The sequence below is a fragment of the Perca fluviatilis genome, chromosome 4 (genome assembly GCF_010015445.1).
Source record: "Perca fluviatilis chromosome 4, GENO_Pfluv_1.0, whole genome shotgun sequence".
NCBI lineage: Eukaryota > Metazoa > Chordata > Actinopteri > Perciformes > Percidae > Perca > Perca fluviatilis.
The window spans coordinates 33,185,969-33,204,347 of record NC_053115.1 but is presented as its reverse complement, the minus strand read 5'-3'; the positions used below and the strand labels follow the sequence as shown (position 1 = coordinate 33,204,347).

At 42.7% G+C, this 18,379-nt stretch overlaps 1 protein-coding gene across 1 annotated transcript in view; it reads left to right on the top strand.

Moving 5' to 3' along the window:
* The window catches only part of LOC120557803 (polymeric immunoglobulin receptor-like), a 32,505-nt gene extending 18,911 nt beyond the window's left edge, over positions 1-13,594 (top strand). Inside the window, exons 1-3 of the transcript XR_005639021.1 lie at positions 12,170-12,311; positions 12,940-13,026; positions 13,516-13,594. The gene's annotated coding sequence lies outside the window, so the exon portion shown is untranslated. Of the gene's footprint in view, positions 12,312-12,939; positions 13,027-13,515 lie in introns of the transcript that reaches the window.
* The last annotated feature ends 4,785 nt before the right edge of the window (positions 13,595-18,379 follow it).

Sequence of the window (18,379 nt, the reverse complement as noted above, 5' to 3'; positions counted from 1 at the left end):
TCGTGCCGCCATCTGAGCCGACCCTGTGTCTGCTGTTTTACAGCCTGACAGAACATGCTGGAGTGAGGCATTGATGGTTCCGCAGAGGTCACAGGATTGCTCTGTTCCAAGCCACTGATGGAGGTTTTTAGGGGTCGGGAGGGTGTCGTACGTTGCCCTAATAAGGAAACTGAGCCGAGCCTGTGGCAGTTTCCAGAACTCTGCCCAGCTGATTGCTCGGCTCGTGACACCCTCCCAAGTTGTCCACCGCCCCTGCTGCCCCTGTGCCACAGACCTCACTCTGAGCTCCTCCTGCTCAATCCTGGTGACCTCTGCGACAACAAGATCCTTCCTCTCCTTCCTGCTTGCCTTTGACCATAGGATGGGTGGATCGTTCCATCCGAGGCCTGCCCGCCCTGTCTGTACCATGCCCACGACTTGTTGATGTTTCAGTCTTCCCATCACTTTCTGCACCTCCTCCTTGGCCCTCCACTTCCTTCCAGTCTCAACTCTGGCGTTTGCATCAACCACAGCCCTGTCGGAGGAGTCCCTTAACTCCATCACCAGCCTTGCCTTCTCCTGCTTATAGCCCAAGGTGATGGATTTCAGGGGTAGCTGGAGTGAATTCCATCCATACAGGCCAGCAGCTGAGAAGCACCGTGGTAGGCCGAGCCATCTGGCGGATGAAGGAGTTGGCTTTTGCCTCACTTCGCTACGGCTGATGAGGGGACTTCGCACAGCTTCAGAGGCCACATCACCCTGGGTACAAGGTGAAGTGATAACACCACACCTTATACTTTCCAGGTAGCTGGCTTGCGTCGATCTTGGACAGGCCTTCCGAAAGCTGTCGGAGGATGATTTTCCCCATATCCTTGTCGGAGAGACCAGATGTATAAAGTCTTCCCAAGCTTCGGATGGGCTGATCCACGATGCGGGGGATGTCTTCCCCACTGATGGTGAAGGTGACTCTGTCATTTCTCTCTCCCTTTCGCAATGAGAGGCTCCTTGACTTTTGTGACTTGAACTTCATCCTGGCCCAGGTGATAAGCTCATCCAGCCTCTTGAGCAGCCTGGATGTGCATGGGGCAGTTCGTAGCAGGCAGGTGATGTCGTCCATATAGCTCCTTAGGGGCGGGAGCCTCTGGCCTGCAGGCACCTGCCTTGCCCCGATCAGGATGACCTCAAACACTGCCATGAAAAGGATGGGGGAATGGAGCATCCCATTGCGATCCCTACTTCTAGTTGTTGCCAGCCAGTGATGACCTTCTTCAGTGCAAAGCACATGTGCATGTCCTGGAAGTAGTTCTTGATCATGGTCCTGATGTTGTCTGGGATGAAGAAGAATTCCAAAGCATAGGCAATGAGCAGGTGTGGCACTGAACCATAGGCATTTGCTAGATCCAGCCATATGACATGCAGATCCTTCTTCTCCCTCTTAGTGGTCTGGATATGTTCCCAAATCATAGAAGCATGCTCTACACAGCCAGGAAAACCTGGAATCCCGGCTTTCTGGCAGCTGGTATCTATGTAGTTGTTCTCCGTGAGGTAGGTTGTCATTCTTCTCGCCATCACAGAGAAAAAGATTTTCCCCTCCACATTCAGTAAGGCTATGCTCCTGAACTGCTCGATGGTCTTGGCGTTCTGTTGTTTGGGAATAGAGACTGCCACGGCCCTCTGCCACTCGGACGGTATGCTCTGCTTATTCCAGGTGGTTCTCATCAGGGTCCAAAGCAGCTTCAGCACTCCTGGGCAGTTCTTAGACAGCTTGTACGGTATTCCATTCGGGCCTGGTGCTGAAGCAGATCTTGTCCGCTGGATCACCTGCCTGACCTTGCTGAGCTTGGGTGATGATGCATCGAACAGGGCTGATGGTTCTGAGGGTCTAGGCACATAGCCTGGCGAGCCTAGGGGGTTGTTCCTTTCTGGGTCACTGTACTGAGTGCGGATGTGCTCTTGCAGTTCTTCTTTGGTGATATCCAGGGTTCCACTTGTCTTCTTCTCAAGGAGCCCGCGTGCATGCCGAAATGGATTCTTGAAGAAACTTGATCTTTCCTTCTCCTTCCTTTTTCTCCGTCTTCTGATGCGTTCTGCCCTCCGGAGGTTAGCAAGGCGTCTTCTGACGTCTTTAGGCCCTCCTTCTCAGACTCCTCTGCCTTCCTCCACCGCTTGCGGAGCTGCCTTCTGCTTGCCACCAGGTCATCGATCTCTTTCTCCCTCCTGCCCTTTGATCTTATCACGGTTTCTCTGATGGTCACCTCGCCATACCTGTTGCTGCATTCTTCATACAAGATTTCTCCGAATAGGTTTAGCTTGGCTACCACTGACCCACGTAGAGCATTTTGCAGCAGCCCACTCAGATGTTCATCTAATTTTCTCCACTCCTCAGCCTCATTGGCCCTTGGCCACTTGATCTTGTTCCTTTGGAGTGGGTTTTTCAGGTTCCTGGCTCTTTGGCTCGGCTCCGGTCTTGGGTCTCTTGGGGGTGCTACTGGGTTCACTTCTTGGGGTTCATCACCATCCCTTTCTTCCCCCTCCTTCCTTTCCTCCATACCGCAAGGTAATATGTAAATTACAAATAACAAAAGAAAACAACTTAACACTTACTCCAAAAGAAATGTAATCTTAATTAACATTAACTGAATAAATGTACTAAAGACAATACAAATCAAAACTCAAATATCTTGAGGACAAATACAGCTAACTCCCCCCTGATATAACAAGTAGTGGTAGAGTCCAATTTAGCCACCACCCCTATAAAGCTGCTGTAGTTCCAGACCTCTGTCCCTGCAGCCTGCATGCCTCACTCCAGGGTGTGGAATCCGCAACACTGGTAAGCTCAAAGAAAACAGTTATATTAGAAAACCAATCCAAAACTAATAAAGTATATATGTAAACCAAATCCAGTGCCCTATAAGTTATTTAAACTAAATAAATGTTTACAACTAAATATATAATGTGTCTGAAAAGATATAGAAACCAATCTTAAGGAAAACAGCATGAACTAAGATAAATATGAGTGTATGAGGTTACCGCCATTCTGACACCCTATTGGTTTGTACGCGTTCCATCGCACCTGCACAGACCCGGTGCTAATACGGCATCGGTGCCTTAACGACCGTTATCTACCGGATCGAATAGCAACGCGGATTTCGGTGCCTTATTAGGTGCCACTTAAAGTCTGTGCTTCTCTCTGATGCTCTGAAAACGGACGTTATAGGGAACTGAAACATCGGCACACGGAACGATAGTTAACACTACACTCGACAGCAGGTAACGTTAGCCTACCGTTAGCTAGCAGCTGGAGTAAACACGGTTAAAATGCTAAACGGTGTAAAAGTGTGTCTGTATTTCACTGTAGAGGATTCTAACACCAGACTGTAGCTGCCGTTGTCTGAAAAACACAGAGAGAGAAAAAAAAACAAGAGATGTTTCACCTTTTTCAGCCCTTCTGAGTTTGCAGGTATGATTTTAATATAACATTATTATAGTCATTATGGCCTTTTTTTTTGTGGAGGTGGGGTTTTCTAAGCTTTTGTCCTTAATGGCATTTTTTCCCCCTTACATTACTTTTACTTTTATAAGTAGTTTTGAAACCAGTACTTTTACACTTTTATTTAAGTAAAAAGCTTGAGTTGATACTTTTTTTCAAACCCTAGTATCTATACGTCTACTTGAGTAATGAATGTGAATACTTTTGACACCTCTGAGCATAAATACAATAGCCAGGAGTAAAAAGCAAACGTTAGGCTATTAACACACTACACCACCTTGGCATGACTTCAACGTCTCCACCACTACGCTGATGGAGATGCTTAATGTCCCCAACAACCTTTGTCGTCTCATTTAGCCACTTGTTAGCCACCACCTTTTATTTTTATTTTTATTATTTATTGGGCATTTTAGGCCTTTGTTTGGATAGGACAGGCTAGACATGAAAGTGGAGAGAGGGAGGGAATGACCTGCAGCAAAGGGCCACAGGTCGGAGTCGAACCTGCGGTTGCTGCGTCGAGGAGTAAACCTCTATATGTGGGCCTGCTCTACCAGGTGAGCTACCCAGGGGCCCAGCCACTGCCTTTTTTAAGACTCATGAAAGCTTCAAAATTCACAAGTAGAGTATTTACCAAAGTATTTTATGTCTTAGAACAAAATGTGAACTAGGGGTGCATGATATATATATCGACTCAATATTGTTATCTCTAATATCACACTGTGCAATATTATATCGAAAGTGTCAATCAGTGCAATAAGAAATAAGTATGCAATATTTTGTTTATTTTGTGGAGCGCTGTGTCCCGTCTGTTGGCTGTGTGGCTTAGTTGTGTTTGATTTAGAGCTCGCTTAAAACGCTGTAATGATCATGTCTCATTGGCCAGTTACCGTGCCACTTGCACGTTAGTGCACGTCAGCACACGGGTCCACTGCGTGACAAACCCTATGGAGTGTACCATGTGACGTGTGTGCACATTTCGACAGAGTGACAGTGTAAGTGAAGAAATAGATAGAGACAACAAAACGGAATGAATCAGAAAAGCGAAAGAAAAGTTGTGTCCTGTTCTCTTTATATATTTTATACTGTCCAACCAGTAAAACATGTCCTGTTCTGTACACATGGTCCTTATTTAGTTATTCCTGTTGGACCAGTCCAATATGAGCGTCAGTTGAAATAAACCTTGTGTTGTAAGAAAACTTGTTTGATTTGTTATCAATCTGTTTTGATGCGTTTTCCCGTAACTTTAGTAATTTTACAAGTTATAATAATATCAAAATGAATATCAATATCGCAATATTCATAATCAATATCGAAATATCCCATTTTGTCAATATCGTGCAACCCTGATGTGAACATCTCTTAAGCTTGTGTTAACCGCAGAAAGTTAAAATGCCAAACATGTTACACTACTGCATTTTGGAAAGAACCTGGACAACACGTAGTACATCACTAGAGGATTGAGGAAGGTAAAATAATGGACCGCTGTGTGACAGTATTACAGACACCACCCCATCAGCAGCAGGTTCTTGTGGTGTTGTGTTGTTAGCAGGAAATTCATTGTGTCACATCATGTTGGCTTCATGTTGCGAGATTGATGATGCAAGGCTGTCGTAGACAGTGGGGGGGATGTACCATCATGACTACTACTTATGTTCATAGTCATTTATTTTAATTATTAGGGTCCCCATTAGCTTGGTCGAAGAAGGTTGTTGTTTATAACAGGTAATGGTATAAAAAGGCTGATATCTCCTGACATTAACACTGCTGAAACCCCCAACTTCCCCTTTATGGATTAATAAAATCTCTTGCTTCTATTTGTCATTGTACTTTTTCCAAGTCAGTTGTTCTTACATTTAGGAAGTGATGATGATATAATTTACTTATTAAATCAAAGCCAAATAATGAATAATGGTGAGGCATTCTGTTATACCACTATTCTACTATTTGTGGCATATTGTGGAGTTTATGTCAGGGACTTTCTAATACAAAGTGTATTTTCTTTCTCATGACTATTTCTGTTTACTGTGAACAAAAGGGTTAAAAAAGGAGTTATAGTTGTGAAGAACAAAAAGGGGAAGGATAGATAGAAATGTAAGGCAAGATGTTTTGAAGTATATATATACATATTATGACAGAAATTCAGGAAACCCAACTCTTGAGAGCGACCAACGCAGACATGACAGCGACTAACGCAGCGATCAGACAGAAGTGAAATAACCAGCTGGAGTTTAATATTCTCATCATCCAACAGCAACATAATGAAGAGCTTTCTTCTACTCATCCTCTCACTGATGATAACAGGTACAACTAATACCTCCTCACTGATAGATAGAATGAAAGAGATTAATAGGACTAATCTGTGATCTACAGATTAATCCTGAGAGTGTGTTTCCGATCATGTTCCAGACAGACGGTGTATGTTTTGTTGATAGAGATCATATTCAGACTGCAGCTCTGAGAGATTTTTCAGAATCTTCTCCAAAGTCAAACGGGTCCTTCACTCTCCCAGAGCCCAGCAGTAGCTTCAAAATGTCCATCAGTAATCTATCCTCACAGCATACTGGTGTGGAGTGTAATATTTCCTTGGAGTACGTTGGCACCAAGATCTTGGTTGCAGCTGTCGCTGTGGTCCTGCTGCACTCCCTGCTAAGCTCTGCAGTGCTCTGCAATGTCATGCTGTGTTCTGCTGAAACCTGCTGCTTCCTGCTACGTAAATCAATGCTCTGCTGTGTCACACTACATCCTGTAACGCCCTGCAGTGCCTTGATATGACATGAACTACTACGACTACCATTTTAAGTCACTGTTCAATTATCTTTAATGTGACTGTTAATGCCACTGTTCATCACATCCCCAACCGGCACCGTCAGACACCGCCTACCAAGAGCCTGGGTCGGTCCCAGGTTTCTTCCTAATAGGGAGTTTTTCCTCGCCACTGTCGCTCTGCTTGCTCTGGGGGAATTATTAGAATTGTTGGGGCTTTGTAAATTATAGTGTGGTCTAGACCTACTCTATCTGTAAAGTGTCTCGAGATAACTCTTGTTATGATTTGATTAGTGCTGTCAGTTAAACGCGTTATTAACGGCGTTAACGCAAACCCATTTTAACGGCGTCAATTTTTTTATCGCAAGATTAACGTTCTTTTTGGCCCAGCAAACTTTGTAGTTTTTTCACATGCTGTTGCAACAACTACTCAGACTGCTAAAAACCTGGGTGTGACACTTGACAACCAACTCTCCTTCACTGCTAACATTGCTGCAACCACCCGATCGTGTAGATACATGCTGCATAACATCAGAAGGATACGTCCCCTTCTAACGCAGAAGGCGGCTCAGGTTCTGGTTCAGGCTCTAGTCATCTCATGTCTAGACTACTGCAACTCCCTCCTGATTGGCCTGCCTGCATGTGCCATCCGACCCCTGCAGCTCATTCAGAACGCAGCAGCTCGACTTGTCTTCAACCTTCATGCACTTTCATATGTCTCTTTGTAGCTTTGCTTATTTAAAGCTAATGTACTTGCATTTACTACTTGTTGTCTCGAGTTTGAACCTTCACAGTTGAAAGCACTTAATTGGAAGTCGCTTTGGATAAAAGCGTCAGCTAAATGAAATGTAATGTAATGTAATGTAACTAGTAATTTTAGAAAAACTACAACCCCACACCGGATCTAGCTAGACCAGAAACACAACAACAGGCACGCTGCACACACTTGTTTGCACTTGCTTGCGAGCCGGCCAAAGAGTAGTACATACCTGCAAACTAGTCGCTTTTCGACGAAAATCGCCGTTTTGAATGGGGTCCGAGACCCGGTGCTAATACGGCACTGGTGCCTTAACGACCGTTATCTACCGGACCAAATAGCAACGCGTATTTCGGTGCCTTATTTAGGTGCCACTTAAAGGCCTGCGCTTCTTTCTGACGCTCCGAAAACGGACGTTAGAGGGAACTGAAACATTGCCGCACAGGAGACCAGTCAAAACTACACTTAGCATAGAATGAATAGAGAATAGCCTTTATTGTCATTGCACTGTGAAGGTACAACGAAATTTAGGGTGCTCTCACAGAGCCACCCTTGCACCACACAAAACAAACAAAAAAAACAACAACAACAAAACAGGGAACGACATATGTCCAGACAAGGACAAGAACAGGCTCAGCGAGCAATATGCTCTCATTTAAAATAGTATGTACTAACATAATATAAAAGATATAAATTTTTAACGTATGTATTTAAATATGAATATCCATAGAATCTAAAAGGTAAAAATGTCTGTAGTTATTAAAAAAAAGGTGTGGAGTGGGAGCTTATGACAGAGTGTCCATAAGTGTCATGGACAAAATGAGTAACCATGAGTATTGGCAGTCCGTATGGCCCAGGGGAAAAATCTATTTGTCAGCCTGCTGGTATGCGATTTGATTGACCTGTAGCGTCTCCCCGAGGGCAACAGATCAAATAGGGGGTAAGCAGGGTATGAGAGGTCTGTGGTGATGGCCTTGGTTCTCCTAAGGCAGCAGGAGGTAGCAATGTTTTCCAGGCTGGGCAGTGGGCAGCCGATGATTTTTTGTGCAGTGTTTATAACTCTCTGCACCGCCTTCCTGTACGCCGCTGTGGAGCCTGCGTACCAAACACTCAAGCAGTACGTTAGTACGCTCACCACAGAGGATTGGTAAAAAGCCAGCAGTATCTTTGTGTCAAGATTGTTCTTCCTGAGCACACGCAGGAAGTGTAACCGTTTTTAGAATGTTCAGGGTCAGGTTATGATCCTTGCACCAGCACAACAGATCTATTACCTCTGCTCTGTACGCTGTCTTGTCCCCGTCGGAAATACAACCAATCACTGTCATCGGCATATTTTATTATGTGGTTGGACTGATGGGTTGGAGAACAGTCATAGGTGTACAGTGCGTACAGCAGAGGGCTCAGAACACAGCCTTGAGGAGAACCAGTGCTGAGTGTGAGTGTGAGTGTGGAGGAGTGGTGTGGGCCGATTCTCACGGATTGTGGGCGGCTCGACAAAAAGTTTTTAATCCACATGCAGGTGGGGGGGGGGGAACTGTAGCTCCATCAGTTTACTACAAAGAATGTCTGGAATGATTGTGTTGAACGCTGAGCTGTAGTCCACGAAAGAGCATCCTCACATAGCGACCTTTGTAGTTGGTTAGGGCCTGGATGCCCCTCCACATCTGTCGCGGGTTGTTATCGATCAGATGTCCCTCTACTTTCCTCTTATAGCAGTCCTTTGCCTGTTTAATACCCCTCCTCAGTTCAGCTCTGGTGGTGCTGTAGAGAGCTCTGTGTCCCGTCTTGAAGGCCGAGTTACGAGCTCTGATCAGGGTCTGGACTTCACCTGTCAACCAGGGCTTCCTGTTTGGGAAGATCCGGATGTGTTTCTCCTCTGTGACGTTTGCAATACAGCACTTGATGTAGAAGAGGACAGACTCAGTGTATGTGTCCAGGTCCTGATCTTCAAAAATACTCCACTCTGTAGAGGCGAAGCAGTCTTGCAGCTGGGTGAAAGCATTTTCAGGCCAGGCTGTGATGGTCTGTGTGGCAGGTTTTGTTTGCCTCCTGAGTGGGTTGTAGGCCGGAGAGAGGAGCAGAGAGAGGTGGTCTGATAACAGCAGGTAACGTTAGCCTACCGTTAGCTAGCAGCTGGATTAAACACGGTTAAAATGTTTACAGCTAAACGGTGTAAAGTGTGTCTGTATTTCACTGGAGAGGACTCCAACACCGGACTGTAGCTGCCGTTGTCTGATGCATTCACTGTAATTGTAAAATACCCTTTTCCCATCCAGTGGTTGTTTTCACCGTTTTGTGCTCCTTTTTTTTTTTAGATCAACTTTTTATTGTTTTATATTTTTGAACATACAGAACAGACAAATACAAGGTGCTCCTTTTTTAAATATATATATCTTTTGGTTCAGGCACCGTTTTAAAAGTATCGTATCATGTTGATAAGAGCATTAAAATGAGAAAAAATAATGGGACGAAAAGAAATCAAGGGACATTTAAAATAGATAAAAATTTGCGATTAATTGCGAGTTAACTATGACATTAATGCGATTAATCACGATTAAATATTTTAATCGTTTGACAGCACTAGATTTGATACTATAAATAAAATTGAATTGAATTGAATTGAGTAGAAACAGATAAAGGTTACCGAGCTGCACTCAGAAAAATACAACTGAAGGTTGAAGGTGAGAAACAAACAGACACTTTTAGGTTATTTCAGAGCTTGTAAGTAAGTAAGTAAACTTTATTTATATAGCACCTTTCACAGACAAAAGGGTTCACAAAGTGCTTTACAGTAAAACAAAAACAGAGCAAAGACAACAAATACAAAGCTATATGGCTAATAAAATGCTTGTCTAAAAAGATGAGTCTTCAGGTGTTTTTTAAAGGTTTCCAGAGAATCCAAAGCTCTCAAGGCTAAAGGGAGAGAGTTCCAGAGCCCTGGGGCCACCACCAAAAATGCACAATCACCTCTTGTTTTAAAACGTGTTCTAGGAACAATTAAGAGCTCCTGGCTTGAAGACCTCAAAGAGCGACCAGGAGTGTGTGCGTGCAGTAGTTCCTGGATGTACGAGGGAGCTTGGCCATGTAAGGCTCTATAGGTAATTTGTTTGTTGCTAAAGGAGGAGGAGGACACACAACTGAAACCGCCATGGAAGCACGAGCACCTACTGGAGGACCTCCCGTTATCGTAGACGACCACCCCGACGATAGTGGTGAACTTGGTGAACAGGGTAGTGGTGAAGATAACGTCACACACCCGTGGCCGTATTTGCAAGAAATGTTTCTTTACATTGATGTCAGCCCTAAAAATCTGCTGTTTGTTCTTTGAACTTAAGAGAATTGTGCCTGAAAAGTCCTAGAAAAGAATGTGATTTTGATTTGTGAGATTAAGAAGATATGGGAACCCTAAATATGCTTTATGCTTTACTATAAGAAAGCCACAATAAAGTTCACAATAAAAGTTCTAACTGCTTGCTTTTAAAAAAAAAAAAACTTTTACTTTTACTTTTATTTCAAATACTTAAGTACAGTATATATCAGATACTTTAAGAATTTTACTTAAGGTAAAAGTCTTAAAGGTAACTTTCACTTCACAAGTCTTTTTCTAGTATGATACTTGTACTTTTACTCAAGTATTGCTTTCTAGTACTTTATACAACAGTGGGCTGGGCAATATATCGATATTATATCAATATTGTGATATGAGACTAGATATCGCCTAAGATTTTGGATATCGTAATATCGTGATATGACATAAGTGTTGTCTTTTCCTGGTTTTAAAGGCTGCAGTACAGTAAAGTGATGTACTTTTCTGAACTGACCTGACTGTTCTAGCTGTTCTATTATTTACCTTTTCCCCACATAGACATTATGTCCACATTACTGATGATTATTTATCTAAAATCTAAGTGTGAAGATATTTTGTTAAAGCACCAATTGTCAACCCTAGAATATCGCCGCATTATCGATATCGAGGTATTTGGTCAAGAATATCGTGATATCTGATTTTCTCCCTATCGCCCAGCCCTAGTTTGACATCATCTTTGCTGTATAGATAGTTATGTCACTAAGCTGCATTTTTCTATACAATATTTACAAATGGATGATTTCCACCAACAGTCTTCTCATTTCACTACAGTGAGTCTACAGTCATGTTTGCAGCTTTGTAAGGCTTTACTTATGTGCAGCAGTGCTTATGCTAACACTAGCAGGACAAAATGCTATGATGACTATTTATTTGCTTGTTTGACAGGGACAATGGACATTCATGGACTGTCCCAGAATTAGCTCAACAGCTAAACTCCATCAGTGTCCGTATGCAAGTAAACAAGTTATGGAATCAAATGTGATTGGGCTAGAGAAAATAAACAGCACAGGCTACATCATGCAAAATTAGAATTAGAATAAAGCACTAATGTAAAAGTCACCTATGTCATAACAAAAAGCCCTTACTTAACCAAATATATCAAGTCAGCAATGTTAAGCAGGGTTTTCCCTAAGGCTTAGGCGCAGCACCCAAGCTGTTTGGGGCAGCACCTAAGCCTAATGAATGTCAAATCAGTGTGAGCATCAAAACTAACTAAACTAAGACTTTCCTCAGATTTAATGATTGTAGTTGGTCCCCAGTGGACTTCTTTAGCAAGTTTTGTCTTTAGCTTTTTCAACATTTAAGACTGAGATAATAACAGTTCAAAATTATATACAATTGCATGTTTATTTTAATTGGAAAGCGTAACATTTTCTTGAAGGAGGACCCCTAAACTCACCTCTAAATTTGTGCACAAACCATGGAAAGCACTGTTACGTTTATAATGCCTGAAACGGGCCCTAAAGGGAGTTTTGGAGCTGTTATGGATTAATAAAATATCTTGCTTCTATTTGTAGTTTTAGTTCCCCAGTCACTTGCTTACTTATTTATTTAAGGCCAAATAATGAACTTTATATTATACAACTATTCTTCTATTTCTGACATGTAGTGTTTGTGTCAGGGACTTCCTATTGATCCAAAGAGTATTTTCTTTCTTCAACCGTCTCTCTCTCTTTCTGACAACGTAGTTCCTGTTTACTGGCATTGCCAAGAAGCAACGTATGGTAAGTAAGTTAGAACTAGGAAGAAGAAAAAAGGGGAAGGATAGACAGAAAGGTGGGGCGGGATGTTTTTAAGTATATCATGACAGAAATTCAGGAAACCTGCAGAGATGCAGTGATCAGACAGAAGTGAAATAATCCGCTGGATTTTAATAATCTGACGGAGGATCTCAGCATCCAACAGCAACATCATGAAGAGCTTTCATCTACTCATCCTCTCACTGATGATAACAGGTATAACTAATACCTCCTCACTGATTGTAGTGACTATTTTGTCTTGAGTTTGTTCTCTTGTCACCTTGGTGTTGACCGGGGGAATCTTTCACGCTTGTTTGTTCCAATAAACCAAAAAATATCCAAGAGAGTAAAGTTGAAAAAATAGATGGTCCTTTATTACAAAACAACAAATAGTACAGATCCTTTATCTGGTAAATAAATTATAAGGCAGACTGGATATTTTTAAGCTAAAAATTCACCTGCAAATATCCACATCGATATATATATAGTGTTGATCTAGTTAAGGGCAACCAAACAATCATACGAATCATTCGAAAGAATGTGAGGCAGACCCAGGGCAGATTTTCTGTGTACAATGATGCAGCAAATAGAAATGTAAAGGTGGTCATCAAACAACTTCAACACAAGGACTATGGGGAGTACAAGTGTAAATTTAGATTAACCCAAAGACCTGACTCTGGCAAAGACTTAGAGGTGGAATTGAAAGTTGGTAAGAAATGCTCTCTTTTACAGCCCTTTAGTTGACAGAAACCTCCTGCAGCAGATAAACCCTTCTGGATGAGTTGTGTGTGTGTGTTTAAATAAAGCTGGTTGTCTCTTAGTTGTGTGGTTGTGTCTCCTGCAGGGGCCTCCTCGTTACCTGTAACCATATCTGTGGTCGTCTGTGTGGCTGTGCTGCTGGTGCTGCTCATTATGGTTCTCGTCTGGAAACGTAAGAGACTTCTTGGAACACACACGTACATGGATACTCACTTTTTTACTTACAAGAAGTAGGTGGGCAAGTGGTGATTCAATAAAAGAATTAATCAATAAATACAAATAATAAAAAGGTCCAAACTACCTTTTTTCCTGTCTGCAAATTAATATGTGTACAGCTTTCAGTATTTCAGTCATAAAATATTTTTCAAACAAACATCAACAGGTGTAACTGTGTCCGTTGTACAGTAGGTCCCGCTGTGATGAGACAGATTAGCGCGTGATTCTGCTTGTTAATTTCTTTCTTTCTTTTTGAAGGATTTCAGCGTTCAAAAGACACAAGAAATAGAGAACAGAACAATGAGGTTAGTGTACATAAGTCTATCTAGCCATACTAGCTAAATGCTAACATTAGAATGCTAGAACCTCTGCCACTCTGGTTAATGTTTAATGTTAGGATGACATATGAACTATTCCTCCTGTGTCTGTCTTTGTTCTCTGGAAGGATGGTGCCTATGAGGAGATACAGGAGCGCCCCCAGAATCCGGACTCAGGAACTGCAATCAACACTATTTATCTCACAGCCAACTCTCCCACAAACCCCTCTGCCTCGCGGCATTAGGCCGGTTACACACTGCCGGCGTGGTGTGAGCGTGGCGTTTCTGTTGCGTGTCAGCTGCGTGGATTTTTCTATGTCTTTACACACCAGAAACGTGTCTGACGCGGCGCTGCTGCTGCTGGTCTTGTCTGTACACATGTATGTTTCCCATTGATAAAATGAAATACCATTTTAAATATAAATATATACTGATTTGATTACAGCAAAGACAACGTCGGCAGTATTGACGGCAAAGTAGGCTACAGAATATTTCATTCTGTATTGACAGGTGCAATATTAGAAAATCGATTTTTTTTTAAAATTACATTCATATATCTGCATATATATCAAAACATAGAGGCTTGCAAACATCAACATGTCATTTATTAATATGCATTAGTGTCTAAATGACATAGAAACATATTTTCCTATTCTATTTTGCCTGGAAACGCTTCCAACACGCTCGCGTCTCGCGTGAAAAATAGGCGTCGGCAGGAGCGGATCTACCGGGGTGGCATCGGGTGGCAACTGCCACCCTAAAAGAAAGCCTTGCCACCCCTGCTGCCACCCCAGTTGGCAGCAGCGAATTACGGTAAAAGTTATGGCCAATTTGACCATATGTCCGACTGCAGTGAATGCAGCATAAGATGACGCCAGAGCTGAGACAGCCTGTTTTGTTTGGAAAACTGAGTGGCGCTAAGCGAGGGAGCCAGGAGTCGCGATGAATGGAGACACAGGAGGAAAGAGGTCAAAACGGATTAACATCTATCATGAGATGAAATTATAACGAAAGCACAGTGCTAGCATAGTTGCGATGCTGATTTTGAGATGATAAAAATCAGGTTGAAGAACGTTATTTCGCCAACTATACAATGTTACTTAGGGTCTGACGTTTGTTCTGTGTAAAGTAGGCTACAAAAGCTAATATTGATTCAACGTCTGTCAAGGAAAACATTGTTACTTTGAATCTTACAGAAATGAAGAGGACAGGTAGTATATTCAGTTTTTGTCTCCAAAGAGAAAGGCGAGAGAAATAGAAAATGAACAAGTGAGCAAGGTAGATGGAGAAGATGAGGTGGAAGGAGAGAGAAAAGAGGTGGAAGGAGAGAGAGAAGAGGTGGAAGGAGAGAGAAAAGGGCAACAGAAACGCGACAGACAGAGTACAAGGCCAAGGCGACCAGGGACAGGAGGAGGTGGGAGAAGACCACAGCGGTGAAGATATGGAGGGAGAGCATCACCGAGAGGAGGAGGGAGAAAGCGAGAGAAAGTGCAGGGCTCAGACAGTGAAAGGGAAAGCAGAGTGCCTGGGCCATCACCAACCATCTCCAGTCAAGCTGGTCCACACGGTATGGAAATTGTTGATGCATAGTATACTAAGTTAGATATGAATAAGAACAACAAATGACAAAGCTTAAAGGGATACTTCACCGATTTAGCATTCAGCTTTGTATCAGTAGAAACCCGATAGTATTTCTGAATGACCGAGTTTCCCTCCCTCGTGTCCCCCTGAGACGAGAGATCTCTGCATTTGGGGCCTGGAAAAAATCTTCCGATGACGTAAAATGACGATTTTTGCGTCGTCGGAAGATTTTTGGGCCAGTGGCAAGGACTACAGCCCATGCTACAGCCAGTATTAGGATCTACTTCCGTATGTTTTCAACACGCCCACAGGGGGTTGGACTGCCGAGTCTGGCCGAGGTATTCCGAATGAAAACGACTGTCAGCCATCTTGAACCTTCGCTAAACAGGCTTTCGGTTTTCAGCAGAAAACATTTACAACAATTATCTGCATTCAAACTACCGGACGTGTGTACCACCGGGATACATCGGTACAGATCGGAGAATATGTAGAAAACGTTATTACAGACGCAATACTCGGCACACTACGTGAGCTTCGCCTGCACGGAGACCAGCGGTGTCGCTCAATGCCGCTAGCCGGCTGACATGAACTAACGTAACCGTCCATTCCTGCCCATCCAACTTTTCTGCTTGCAAGTGTCTGCTCATTAAACAACAAGCTGGACTAGATCCTCCTTCAACGAAACTCCCAACGTGAGTTCAGTGACTGCTGTGTTTTTGTTTTTGTGGAAACATGCCTGAACAACAGTGTACCGGCACCGGGACTATCCAGCTACCAGGCTGCTCTCGCCGGCCCGTGGAGGTGGGCAGTGTTAAACGGACTGGTGTAGAAATAAAATCCAACTAGCTACTGCTAACTGCTGGTGGAGCTTGTGACTGTTAAATGCCGACCATTCGACATTCCACGCTAATTCACGGCTGTGTTTATACTCTGTGCTTAGCTACACCAATGCTAGTATGCTTTAGCTGAACTTTACGGATCCTGCTTGCAAGTGTCTGCTCATTTAGGCCACAAACTGGACTACATCCAACTTCAACGACACTCCCAACGTGAGTTCAGAGACTGCTGTGTTTTTGTTGTTGTGGAAACATGACCGTTAAATGCCGACCATTCTACATTGCACGCTAATTCACGGATGTGTTTATGCTCGGTGTTTACAGCCCACCAAGCGCTAATGCTAGTATGTGTCAGCTGAACTTCACGGAGCCTATAAAGTGTGTGTACTAAATGTAGCCCGTTTCGTATGTCGTTTTTATATATTGTCGTTTTTATATTAAATGTGTAACACCACTTGAATCACGATGAAACGTTGTTTCGTGTATATGGTTGAAATGACATTAAAACATGCTTGAGTTGAGTTGAATGCCTCTGTCGGTCTGTCAAGCGGTAGGCGTGGCTTGGGAGTGGACTCAAAGCAACGAAGCAGGTGCATTCTGGGATTTGGTGTCTTTCATCCATATAAGCCAAAAACACATTTTCTGGCTTTTCTCGGCCTAGAAGGCACCAATTTCAATTTTCTTTTCACATTTCTACTACATAAGTGACCCAATTTAAAGATATATTCAGCTTTCCAGCGGTGAAATATTCCTTTAAATATGAATAATTAGGGAAAGTTGCAGTGTGAAAGTGTGATGAGATGGGGAGATGAGTTTTTATATTTTGTGTAGAATGTATTTTAGATCTATTGCTCAGATTAAATATAAAAAATAAAAAATATATATAAATAAAACAAAAAATAAACAAATGAACCTAAAAATACTCTCCCAGGCTAAAATGTTAGTGTGTGTTAACACAGTCTGATGGTTAGAACTAATCAATGACAGTTCCTAATTTTGTGCAAATGCTGCCTGCAACGCTGCCTCTCTGACACAGTCGAAAACAGTTTGCTTCCCCTCTCACACATCTGCCTCTCATCACCTGTGTCTTACCTTAATGCCTTTCCTGTGATAATGCCCCTTACTTCTATCATACTTCTATATCTCCTATTAAGTGAGATCACATTGTACGGTCACTTATTCCTAATATGAACTATTTCAAATGAAACCTCAAATGCAGGACATTGATTGCATGAGATGAAGTTTGTCTGTATGAGTTTGTAAATGGCAGCCTGTGCCCTTTTGTAGTGTGTACATACTATTTCTCATCAAACTGTGATAACTGATTAAATTCAGTAAATATACATCTGACATATGTTGCCACCCCTCAAAAATTCCTGCCCCCCTCTCGCCACCCCATAAATATTTTTCTAGATCCGCCCCTGGGCGTCGGTTCTATTTCTAGCAGGCACGCGTCTTGCGCAGGCAGTGTATAAGCTCTAACCTGTTAACATGGGAGCCGATATATAAACGGACACGCTCGTGCGACGTCCAGTGTGTAACTGGCCTTACTCCACGGTCAACTTTCCCAACTGCTCTGGAGAAGCTAGTGGTGACACATATTCTACTGTGTGGGACAGTGGGCCATAGTCCCACCCACTCTGCTGTCAATCATCCATCCAGACTTCCTGAAGACCCTTTCTATTCAACTGTCAACAACCCACAGCAGCACTGAGACCAGTCCTGACACTCTCACTTCATTTTAAGGTTTAGTCACAGGGGTTCTGCACTGACACACCAAGTTACCAGTTCAATACAACATGTCCAACTACCACCTCAATAAGGACCACACAACTCAATCAACACCTCTGATCTATATTCATTAATAATAAGAAGAGTTAATCCAGGACAGTTGGATTAACAAGAAAATCATCACAAACGGCACCACTTGAATGATTTTAAAAGCATAAATACCATAGCCAGGAGTAAAAAGCAAACGTTAGGCTATAAACAAACTACACCACCTTGGCATGACTTCAACGTCTCCATGGAGACGCTTAATGCCCCCAACAACAACCTTTGTTGTCTCATTTAGTCACTTGTTAGCCACCGCCTTTTTTAAGACTCATAAAAGCTTAGAAATTCACAAGTGGAGTATTTACCTAAGTATTTTATGTCTTAGAACAAAATGTGAACTCGGGGTGCATGGTATATCGACTCAATATTGTTATCACAATATCACGTTGCGCAATATTATATCGAAAGTGTCGCAATAAGTATGCAATATTTTGTTTATTCTGTGGAGCGCTGTGTCCCGTCTGTTGGCTGTGTGGCTTAGTTGTGTTTGATTTAGAGTTCGCTTAAAAGGCTGTAATGATCATGTCTCATTGGCCAGTTACCGTGCCATTTGCACATGTTAGTGCACACGGGTCCAGTACATGACAAACCCTATGGAGCGTACCACGTGTACATATTTCGACAGAGTGACAAAAAATGGAACAAATCAGAAAAGCGAAAGAAAAGTTGTGTCCTGTTCTCTTTATATATTTTATACTGTCCAACCAGTAAAACATGTCCTGTTCTGTACACATGGTCC